Source organism: Triturus cristatus, chromosome 7 (genome assembly GCF_964204655.1).
Source record: "Triturus cristatus chromosome 7, aTriCri1.1, whole genome shotgun sequence".
NCBI lineage: Eukaryota > Metazoa > Chordata > Amphibia > Caudata > Salamandridae > Triturus > Triturus cristatus.
Window position 1 is genome coordinate 1,671,468,819 of NC_140590.1, and position 12,221 is coordinate 1,671,481,039.

The window sequence follows — 12,221 nt, forward strand, 5'->3', positions numbered from 1 at the left end:
CATTTCAGGAATTTTACATAACAAGCATAATGAGAAATTGCCAAAATTGATCGGATTACCCCAGTGTAATGTAAATTTCTGCGAGGACTAGCTATTTTAAAGAAGTTATCTTGAATTTATCATTTAAATTGCAGATATGCAATTAGTGTGGGCTGTTTTTGAGGAAGTCAGCCATAAAATACAACAGAGAAATACAGGTGGTCACTAGGATAAAGTTCCTCACTGCTAGAGGAAAAATAAAGATTTTAAGACCATTGTCAATTTAAGTTGACAATGCTAAGGGCCTTATTACAAGTTAGGCGGTCCGACCGCCATAGGACCACATCCGCCCCCGCAAGCAGCCCATGGTGCTGACAGTCCAAACACCACCATATTACAAGTTGACCACGGGGCCGGTGGTGTGGAGGCTGGGATCTTGCAGCGGTGGTGAGTACTTTTACCAAATATATCAATGCCTGTGTGTGCATTTTGACTGCATATGTGTCAAATGCACATATATGCATGATATATGTTGGACAATACCATATACCCATTACCGGGGTGCAGCCTATATATGAGCGGTCCTCGCATTTAGTATGTGGTATAAAAAGGACTTACCTGTACATCTCCGTACACAGTGTCATGATCTTCAAGGTGAAGATCCTGCTATGAAGGCAGACCTGGAGAAAGGGATGCACGTTGGAATTTGTATGGAAGAAGAAATGGGTGAGTATACCCCCCAAATCCTTAGTCACTGCCTCCTTGAAGCTGGTAGTTGGACTGCCTTGGCCCACTCGTGGAACAGGCAACTCGTAATATGTGCGGCCGTGGAGCTTCCCTTTACTGCCCTATGGCGGCTGCCTTTCCCCGATCACGAACCAGGCAGTCTTGCCGGTCCAGCAGCTGTCTTTGCAAAGCCAATCCACCCAGCTCGTAATATGGCGGTCGGCCTGCCAAACTCACTGCGCTCGGACCTCCATCGGTCCTTAAGACCGCTAAACTCATAACAAGGCCCTAAGTCTAAGGTACAGGGAATTCACTCTGTGGTAATTTTCCTTCAGATATTGCAGGGTTTTCAGTTCACTCCATGCTTTAAAAGAGAGACAAAATCTCATGTTTTTATTGTCTGAGTTCTCTTATTCTAGTATCTCTCTCTACTTCCCAGTGTCCGCTCGTCTTCCAATTTCAGTGTCTTTTCCCAGGTATGTTTGTCAGACTATTAGGAAGAGAAATTTCATGTGAAATAAATATTGTTTACAAAAATATTTCCCCATTATTGTAGATTTTCTATTATTAACTTATATCATTTGATATTTTTAGTATATTTATGTCTGATCATAACATTCCAGTACCATAACTCGAGTACCAATGCCTGTACTTGACTATCAGCCCCTTTGTCCCTTTGTCTTGCCTCCCTGCAAATTGTTTCTGTGTTCCAGTACCTACCTGTCTTTGTTTACCTGCCCAGTATCTCCCTGTCCCAGTAAGTCTTTGTCATTTCCTATCTGCCCAATGCGTCTCTATTCCAGCCCTCCCTGTCTTTGTTTACCTGTCCAGTGTCTCTGTGTCCAAGTAGGTCCCTGTTTTATCTACCTACCCAGTGTCTCTGGATCACAGTACCCCCTCTCTTTGTTTAAGTACCCATTTTCTTTGTGTCACAGTTCTTCCTTGCTGTTGTCTACCTGTGCATTCTCTCTTTGTATCAGTGCCCTCTGTCAAAAAAAAAGATTATTTGAGTTCGAAAGAATATGTAAAATGGGAACAAATGGTTGTTTTAACTTTGGTTTTTATTAAGTTGTTGGGATACACTGAGAAGAACAACACAGGTAAGAGGTTGATGACTCAGACACAAATGCAATATGACGCATAAGTCACAACAGAATAATTAGTGCTACAGAGATAAGGGTTTTCGCAAGTAATCTGATAAGAATATAGTGCTTGTTCCAGACAGTAACATCTTTACAAATGCAACGAATGCTTGGGAGAACCAGTTTGGCATCCCACATAGGCTTTCTTAAATTAGGTGTGATTGTTTTGGGGCAGGGCTGTTTTTAAGGTATTCTTGGGCCTGGTAATTCTCTTTAAAGGCAGCAATGTCAAAACAAAGACCAGAAAGATAGTGAACTGACAGTCTGCGAGTGTAGTGTAAAATAACGATACTACTAGATGATACTACTAGACTACTAGATCGCCAGTAAACAGAGACCTGAACTAGTTGTGAAGAAAAGATCTAAGGATTATATTTATCATTTCAACATACTGCTTCTATTTATGGGCCACCATAATATAAAGTACAAAAATGAGGGTGGGCATGCTGGGAACTATAGTGTGTCAAATTCCTCCTATCCTACAACCAGGCGAAGCTGGTGTGAGATGGTGGTGTTGGGGTAGGAGCATCTGCATTAGTGGCCCTGCCTCCTTTACATTGCCAGGTTGAGGCACTGGTTGCAGTGACATGTCTGTGGGCATGGAGAACCATGAGGCACAATGCAGGAGTTGAGTTTTGCCAAATGAACCCATAAAGCTTTGGCCAAATGGTCCTGGCATTAAAATAATTCTTTTTTTAAATTTCTTTATCTAGCAGTTCCCTTGGTAAGAGTATAGATGTGGTGCCAAAGTGAAAGAGCGGCTGGCATAGAAGCAGCGGCAAATGATTGCAGGGAACTTGTCCGCTTACCAGATCATTAGCCAGACTCTTGTTGTTGCCATTAAAAATTAAGAACTTGTAGCCAACCAACAGTAATAATATATTTGACTAGTAGGCATCCTGTACTCACTTAGGGACCAATCGAAACAAGCTGGTATAGGTGAATGATCACGGTTAACATTCTTACTAACAAGTCGTTAATGTTGCCTCCCTAAATTTCTTCTATCTATGATTGATAATATTACATCCACTGACAACTTTACAAAATTTCTCCCCCGTGACTTTATTATTTCATAAAATATTTTTATCTTTAAAGGGGCAAATACATTTTTTTACTCATAATGCTCCTTTTACTAGACTACTAAATAAATAACACAAGCCATTCATTACCAAAAAATGAAAGACATCTCTTTACAAACAGACTATCTTAGTTATCCAGAAGAATTACTCATAAACGTTTAGGAATAAAGCTTACATTAGTTGTCTGTCCAATGTTTACAAGAGAGCATTACAATGCTGAACTTTAATTGCTTTAATTGGAGGTTTCTCGAGAACCAAAATTGGTGGTGGCTTCTTCCTGATGTTTCAGCCTCGTTCCTATTTATAAAGTACTTTTCACAGTTGTATTTATTACTGGGACATCCTTAAGAAGGCAATAAGTTTCGACTTTATGCTTGATTAACTAGGTTTACACCAGGACATATACTCCGATTCACTTACAAAGGAATAAACGTATGTCAAAATAAGCTTTAAAAAACTCTAGGCATGTTCAAATGTACTAAGGGGCAGATTTATGTTCCCTGGCGCATCCCTGCAAATCAGCATGGATGCGCCAGGGAAGATGCGTCACGCAAGTTTGCCCTTGCGCCACCGCAGATGCGCCGCATTTACAATGCGGTGCATCGTGGCGCAAGGACAAGCAGATACGTGATGCATCTGCGGCGTAAGGTTGGCGCAGTGCTGTAGTTGCGTCACAAGCGTGACGCAACTCCAGCACTATTCCAACCTACCCTATCCCTAACATGGTGCGTCAAGCCTTACGCCTGCTTCAAGCAGGCGCAGGGTTTTGACGCATCAGCGTTGGGAAAGTGACTCAGTGAAATCTTATAGATTTCACTGAGTCACTTTTCAGGGGCTTTCCTGCGACGGAACGCCCCCCCCTAAGTAGAAACGCCCACATGAAACCTGACGCACGTTTCATGTGGCGCAGGGCTTTACACCGTGACGCATCTCCATAGATGCGTCACGATGTAAATGGGGCGCAACATGGCGCAGGGTTTACGCCGCCGCTGCGTCACAATATTGACGCAACGGCGGCGTAAAAGTGGCGCAAGTCTGATATAAATCTGCCCCTAAGTGCCTCACATCTATACATAGGAATTCTTATTCCTTTATTTCGGTGTTCCTCTGCATTAGCTTTAGAGTTTACTGAACCAGGCACATACCCAACCAAGCCTATTAACTTTGCAGCATAATGTACCCCTTTTATTGTTCAGCTGTGCAGAGCTCTACTTCTGCAGTGACCGATAAAAAAATTCCAATTTTATCAGTGCTATCACAATTTTATGGGGCAATGCCTCCAACCCGTTTACATAAACAAATGAAACCCAAATACAATCAGAGTCTCAAAGTCAATTGTCATCTTTACAGTCTATTACTTGCAAAATAATGGAACCATTCTTGGATAGGATTAATCACTGCAACCTAATAAAGCAATTTGACAGCAATCAATATTAACAGAAATGTTTTAAAAACAAAATCGTATACAGGGACTTATCAAGGCATTACTTTATCAAGCCCCTCAAGGTGCCAAATAATTTAGTCTAGCAGTAAACTTTAGTAAGAGCTGCCACATGGATATGCCATTTTTCACTGAATTATCTAATGTGAGGTCACACAATTTTTGTGTGACAATTAACTATGGTGTGACCAGTCGTTCCCCGTAGGCAGGGTGAAAGCTTATTTCAATGAACATAGTCATTGTCGGGCAAAGGTGTCTGAATATTCTTGTCAGAATATTGTCTGACCGACGTATTTTGTACTATGTATCGTCTACAATAATATTGCACCTCTGGCATTATTAATATAAAAATACACCCAATGGAAGAATATTTTTATATTTGATATTTAGGGCACAATATGTATGGTCCATCTTTGCTGATGGACCGATTGGATGTGATAGGAGTCACGGGCACAGCCTGGAAACTTCTTAAATCCTTTCTTTCTGACAGAATGCAAACTGTGGCCCTGGACGAATTTAAAGCAGAATCATTTTCTCTACCCTGTGGTGTGCCGCAGTGGTCGTTATTGAGCCCAACACTTTTTAATATTTATGTGTCTTCATTGGCCCTCCTAATTAAATCTTTTGGTTTCACTTTGACTTCCTACGCGGATGACACCCAAATTGTGGTGACTATACAGCCAGAAGTGATCCAGGAAACTGCATCCAGGTTGCAGAACTGTATGAACGCCATGGGTTGATGGATGGCCCAAAACGTGCTTGAAACTCAACTCCGGTAAAACGGAGGTTGTGTTGTTCGGCAACAATCCCAACTTCTGGACCCCTGATTGTTGGCCGGAGGACTCAGGCCTGCTCCCCATTCCTATTAGGAAGGTGAAGGATCTGGGAGTGTGGATAGACGATAAACTGAGTTTCAGGGACCAGGGGAACACAATGGCTTCATCGACATCGTATATTCTCAGAACTTGCCAAAAAAATAATGCTACTACTACCCAAAGATGCGAAACAAACAGTAGTTACAGCGTTAATAATGTCTAGATTAGACTATTGCAACAGTCTATATCTTAAGATCCATGAAGGATCGATGAATAAACTACAAATTCTGCAGAATGCTGCGGCTAGACTCCTTACAGGCACACCAAAGTTTGAATCAATCTCAGCCAAAATTAAAAAACTTCACTGGCTTCTTGTCAGGAAGCGCACTCAATTTAAGTCTTTATGCCTGGTCTTTAAAGCCCTTCAGGGAACTGGACCCGAATTTCTAAAACAGCATCTCCATTGGTATATACCAAAAAGACCATTGCGGTCATCAGATGCAAAATTTGTGATTTTGCCCTGGGTGAAAAAAGCCAACTGGGGTGGCAGAAGCTTTATAGCCAATGCGGCCAAATCATGGAATGCTCTTCCATTATACTTGAGAAGCATGACCAATCATCAGGCCTTAAGGAAGGCATTAAACATGGCTGTTTCTAAATTAATCTTGTTAATTTTCTCACATCGCTTTAATCTTCAGTAGGCCTTCACATAGCGCCAGGACACCTTTGGGTAACAGTTGGCGCTCTATAAGTGCCAATAACATTAACATAACATCATGTCAGACAATATATTCTGTAGACGGTATTCCAACATGCACACCATTGGTGAGCAACATCGTATTACTGACAACTGAATTGAATGACTGTGTACTTAATTGTGTTGTATATAAGGGTAAATTGACATAATTATAAATAGATCCTTCTGTTACTGGAAAACTACCAGTGGTATGCATATTTGTGTCTACTTGGGTGTGGCACATATCATTGCTTCTCCTTTTAATGGTTTTCTGACAAATCTTTCTTTGTATCTACTTTGCTGCAGATGCAACCAGGAGCTTCTGGGATCAAGGTATGTGTACTATGATTTCTATTCTGCACGACTACATAGTTAATGATGGTACCCTTCTGGCCAGAGGGCATTGACCTCCTTTCTGTTTAGTTACAACCATTCAATGAGCTCTGCCCTTGTTGGGTGCCAACTCAAAGAGGGAGACTGAATTTTGAAAATCTGCAAGCCCGATTGCACGCCTTTCATTGTCTGACCATATGAAACAGATTTTTACTTGAAAATGCTTTTATTGATTTTTTTAACAGTATACAACACATACAGCAATAAGGATGGTTGCCGCCCACTCCCGTGTAGTTCACATAAATTCCAGCAATCACGTACAGCAACCTTTATCCATACTTATTAAACAGAGTTAACATAACTATCAACTTCCCCAAACTTGCATTTCTTCTCACATTGCTCATTGTTCTGTGCATGGTGCCTGCAAGGCAGCAAGAGGCGTCTTGTCATTGCCCATGCGTGAAGGAGTAGGAGCCTCCGGTCATATCAGCGTAACACTGCCGTGGATCATTTCCTGCTCTTCATTCCCTTTTTTCTGTCCAGTTCAGCCCCTCTTCCTCAGTGTTATTCTCATTCAAGTCATCTCCCCTTCAGGGTATTCAAAGCTATTCACCACCTCTCAGTAGGTCTGCTATTGGCCTCCTACGGAGAACCCTGTAGTCCTCCTGCCACAATGCCCATTCCTCTACCCTTACCAAGGTTAGCACCTCCGCCCAGCACCGATTGTGTGGGAGGCTCTCTGGGGACTTCCAGTGCCTGGCTATATCCCTACGGGCTACACCCAGCACACGGTCTAGGAATTTGTTCCCTACTTTCCCAGCCAATTTACAGCCATATAGTCCTAAGAGTCAAACCACTGCAGTTCCGAAACCCTGATGGCCCAAGGTTTAATCTAGTTCTGCTACCACGAACCCCAGACGTTTCTGGAGAACGGGCACCTCCACACCATGTGCCCAAAGTCCACATCTAGGTGGAAGCATCAAGGGCCTCGTCCATCTTGCACATTGTACATTACATTTATGCTGCGTGGTGTGAGATAAGTGGTGTGGATGTTGAACTGTGTGTACTTAAAACTTGTATAGACGTAACACTTTTGGTATGTTCCAATGCATGCTCCCACTCTTTGTAAATAAACTGTTCCCATAGTATCTCCTCCCTTCTAGCTCCAGCCCCTAGAAACCCATCCCTTTGCATATCTATCATCATGCTGTATACCCATGATACTAGATGCCGACCATAGCCGAAGATCAGTACCGTTTGAAGTAGATCATGTGTGGGTGGTTTCTGATTCAGGGTTCCCATATAGCCTGAGCAGCACCTGTATACATGCCCCATACATCAGGAACTGTGTTCCTGGGAGGTGGGAGTCCTCCACCAGTGCATCCAGCCTTCCAAAGAGCCCTCCATGTAACAGTCCCCCGTGTCAGCAAGTCGGCTTCTGTCCACTTCGTCATTTAGCATGCCATACAAAAAAAAAAACATCTGGGAATAGGCAATCCCACCAGAGGCAATACCGGGGCATACAATGACCATGGCCCCAACTGCTTTAGTTCTCCCCTCCAACAGCAGAGGAAGACCATCAACAAGAGCGGTTTCAGCTTAGGACAGACCCATGAGCCTAGTAGCATTGCTGTGAAGTCCCCGTCCCTATTTACGTCCCCAAAATCTCCCACCTCTGGGAGATCTAGCTCTGCTAGCCATCATCCCTGCCACTGCAACTGTGCCACAACGAAATGCATGTCAAAGTCTGGCAACCTAGCCCCCCTTCTTTCAGCAGTCTCTGAAGCGTATGCAGAGACCAAGTTTTACTGCCCATCCCATGTCATTTCCCACAACAAAGTGTTCAAGGAGTGAAACCATTTCCGCAGGATCAAAACCGGGATGTTCACCAGGTAATACAACAACCTGGGCAGGACAATCATTTTTGTCAGCACAACCCTGGCCATGAATGGGAGCCTCAGTGTGCACCACAACATCACGCTTTCCTTTAGTGCTGGTAAGCCGTTCAAGGTTGCCTTCCCAGAGGTCAGTGTCTGCCTGATATATCTTAACTTCCAGGTATCAGAACATTTTTGGTTCCCAGCAGAGGCCTTTGTCCCTAATTATCCATGGCTGGTCCCAACATACAGCTGCTAGGGGGAAAGCACATATCTTATTCCAGTTTGTACACACCCGGACACCTTTCCCATATCTGCCAGCACCTCCATCACCCATGTGACCTCAGATTGAGCTTCCTATAATAGAACAGCATGTCATCCGCATATAGCAAGACAACATGTTCCCCATCTTGCAGCGGTAGTCCCTTACCCCACCCTTCTATCCTCAAAATGCTAGCAAGTGGTTCCATAGCCAGTGCAAAAAGCATCAAGGACAGCGGACAACACTGCCACATGCCTCTGTTTAATACAAACAGCTCTGAGATGCAGCAGCCCCCTCAGACCCTTGCACCAGCATCGCCTACAAAAGCGATACTCACCTGTGCAACCCTCCACCAATACCATCTGGTCCAAGACTGCTCCTAAATGGCCTCACTGCAGCTTGTCAAAGGCCTTTCAGAGGTCCACAGAGAGCACTATCGCCTAAGGGAGAGCAGTTAATGGAGCCTCTTCCATAATGCGGTATAAGCAGTGGATGTTGGCTGATTTGCTACATTGCAGAATTAAACCATTCTGGTCTGGGTGGACCAATGAGTGCAGTTGCTGATGTAGACATGCTGCCATCACCTTGCTAAGTATTTTATAATCCACGTTGAGCATGGACAATGGGAGGTAGGACCCCACCTCAAATGCCAACCCAGTGGACCTATGAATGGACACTACCAGCTCCTCCCTGGTCGTGGTGGGTAAGGACTCACTGGTATAGGCCTCTGTGCCTCTGTGTACATCTTCACCAGGTGGGCATACATCTGCTTAAATTCAGCTGGCAGTCCATCCATGCCCGGTGTCCCCTTAATTTTCAGCTCTGTAATCGACCCACCTATGGCCTCAGAGTCTTCTCTCACAACGCACGGAAATTATAACCTAGCAAGGAAGACCTCCATCATTGCTCCCTCCCTCCGTCACAGCAGTCTCCCCATACAGATCCTCATATTACTGCTGCGCTTGGATTAGGTCTCCAGCGGGTTCTGTATCTACATGAAGGGTCTACCCCTCTCCTCCTCACGCACTAATCATGACAACATCATCCCCGGCTTATCGCCCTCTGTGTGCACCATTGCAAAATATTACCGCCTATTAATAAGCTGCGATTTGTTCTGCAGTTCCGTGTGGGTCCTGTGCCTCTCCCGCAGCTCATTGCATGCCTGGGGGTGCTCTTGAGCCTCAAGCTCCAGTCAGCATATGTTGTTCTTCATCTACACTATGTCTGCAGTGAGTGCATGCCATACCCCCACAGCCTGCTCTGGGCAGTGACCCCTCACCACTACCTTGAATGAGTCCCATTCCACATTGCTGTGAGTTGCGGTCTGGGCATTGTGCTGTAAATATTCGTGCACTGCATCTGCTAGTGCCTCCCTTGATGTGGGTTCGCACAGCAGCACTGGTTGGAGCGTCCATGTGGGAATAGGGGCCGCTTGCCTTTCCCAGGTAAGGCTCACGAGTAATGAATTGTGGTGTCTGTGCCCCCTAGGTATTCCATCCTCACGACCTGTCCCACTGCCCCCAGGGAGCACAATATGGTATTGAGCCAGACGTGCAGGTTGTTGTGTGGCAAGTAAAACAAGTATTCCTTCTGCGCTGGATTATGTCACTGCCAGGCATGAATCAATCCCCAATTGGTAGACCAAACTCTGAAGTCACCTGCCAAGCGAATGGCCATGCAATCTGCTAATGGCAAGACTGCCCTATCTAGGTGTATGTCTGCCACATAGTTGTAGAGCCCACAGGTTCAGGGGCACTGAATCATCCAGGGCTAATAATGATGATAATGTCACTAGAAAAGGGCATACAGGCAGCCAGTCCCTACCTTTTGCCCATCCAGCATCCTAGTCAGGAGAACATACTAGCCCTCTCCCCATCAATTTCGGAGTCAGTGGCCACAAATGGCACCCTGGGGTGCACCCATCTGTGCTGCAGACATCTGGCCCTGTCCCCAGTCATGTGCGTCTCTTGCAATAGCGCAATGCCTATGCCCCTACACTTGAAATACGCTTTGTAATGTTTAGTTAGAGATCCCATCCCTCAGACATTTAACGTCATGAATGTACACCTAGCACTGTGGGCCTGCATTGTGCATATCAGCATGCGTTGCACCCTGTCCCTGCCACCTGATTTATTCCCTGCCTCTCCATTCCAGCCCTTTGGGACCGTAGTGTCAGCACACATTCCTCCACATCCGACTCCCCCTTACGCAAGGCAACCCAATATTAGAATAACTATAAAAAAACTCTACCCCAGTCCAAGCTAGGAAAAGGTGAAAAAAGAGAGAGGGGCCCCACTTACCCATGGGGACAGGGCGCCAGTAGAGACTTTTCCCTTTGGGTTCTTCTCTTATAACTATAGCGGACTTTCACTCTTCTTACTCAAAAACACACCCCGACTGTACTAAGGGTCAGTGCCACCGCTTTCATATTTATGTATAAAAAGATCGTATTCCTTTATTCATTGATTATTTCTTGAAACTCATTAGATAAGAAGAATATACATATGTATTCACATGAAGAAACAATGATTTTGTAATACAGTTCCCACAGTTAAAAATACATAAATCTGTCCCTCCCCACCTGCAAGCTCTTCAACTCTTTGCCGACCCCTTACTCCCAAGGGGAGAATCCTGTGAGGACGAGGCGGGTTAGCGAGGGGTGGTATAGACCTTTTCCTATGGAGAGACTGGCCATAACCCCATATCCGAGGAGCTTGCCCACCTTCCCCCGGGACTTTCCTACACCAATGAGACATTGTACCATCCTCTCTTCCCTCCCTTTCTTCTCTCTCTGTTCTTTTATAATTTCTTCCCCCCTTTTGTCTTTGGTATTGGGGTTTTGCTCTTTGTTTCTCTTGTTTCTTCACCAGCCAGCAGAACTGGGGGACCTCCCCCTGACCTTTAATTGCAGGCAGTACCTGGCGCCTTTGCCAGCCGTTGGACCCTGATAACATGATCGCACCCGAACTGTGACACACCTGGACAGATCTTCATGATGCGATACATTATACTAAGGCTTACAATGTTAACTCCGGACCAAGTTCCCCACACTACAGTAGCTAGCAACGTTATCTCAGGGCTGTTATGGGATTCATACACTGACTCCTTTGGGTACGCCCAATATTTAGAAGCTTCCTGGTATCTTGCATCTTTTACCCCATAGCGGCCTATGGTGGATTTGGATCTGTTAGTCCAGATAGTTTAGGCTCAGGCCTTTGTGAGAACCCTGACTGCTTAATTTGTACTGCTGCTGTAGCGCTGGGTGTGGGTCTCTAAAGTACCTTTTGTTATATCGAATTTCAACTTGGGGATTGTACCCTATGTCTATCTACTGGGCGCCATATCTTATAGCCTCACTGCTGTGGACCAACGACGTATGCACTGTAACTTACCTGCTACTGCCTGCTTTCTGTTGCTTGTAACCTGGTGAATGTTAATGAAATTCAATAAAAGAGATTTAAACAAAAATACATAAAACAATAAAATATCATTCAAAATTCATTCTGGTATTCTCCTTTATTAAAGAAAGGAGAAGAAATGCTACCCATCTACAAAAAACACATTAAATCTAAAACCAACAAATCAAAAATGGGGAGTATATCACAGACAATCACATTTGTCTTTTTGCAATCAGCAATCTTCCTGGACCACTGTTCATTACATAGTGTATCACAAATTAATTAATCTCAGTTGTACTCTTCAGTGTCCTCCAGATCTGATGTATAGTTATGCATCGACGCAATTCGGTGGTTCCCCATATATTAAGCCACCTTTTTCAGGACTATAATTTTGCTACCCCAATGCAATTTGCAACCAGTTTTACCTAAACGA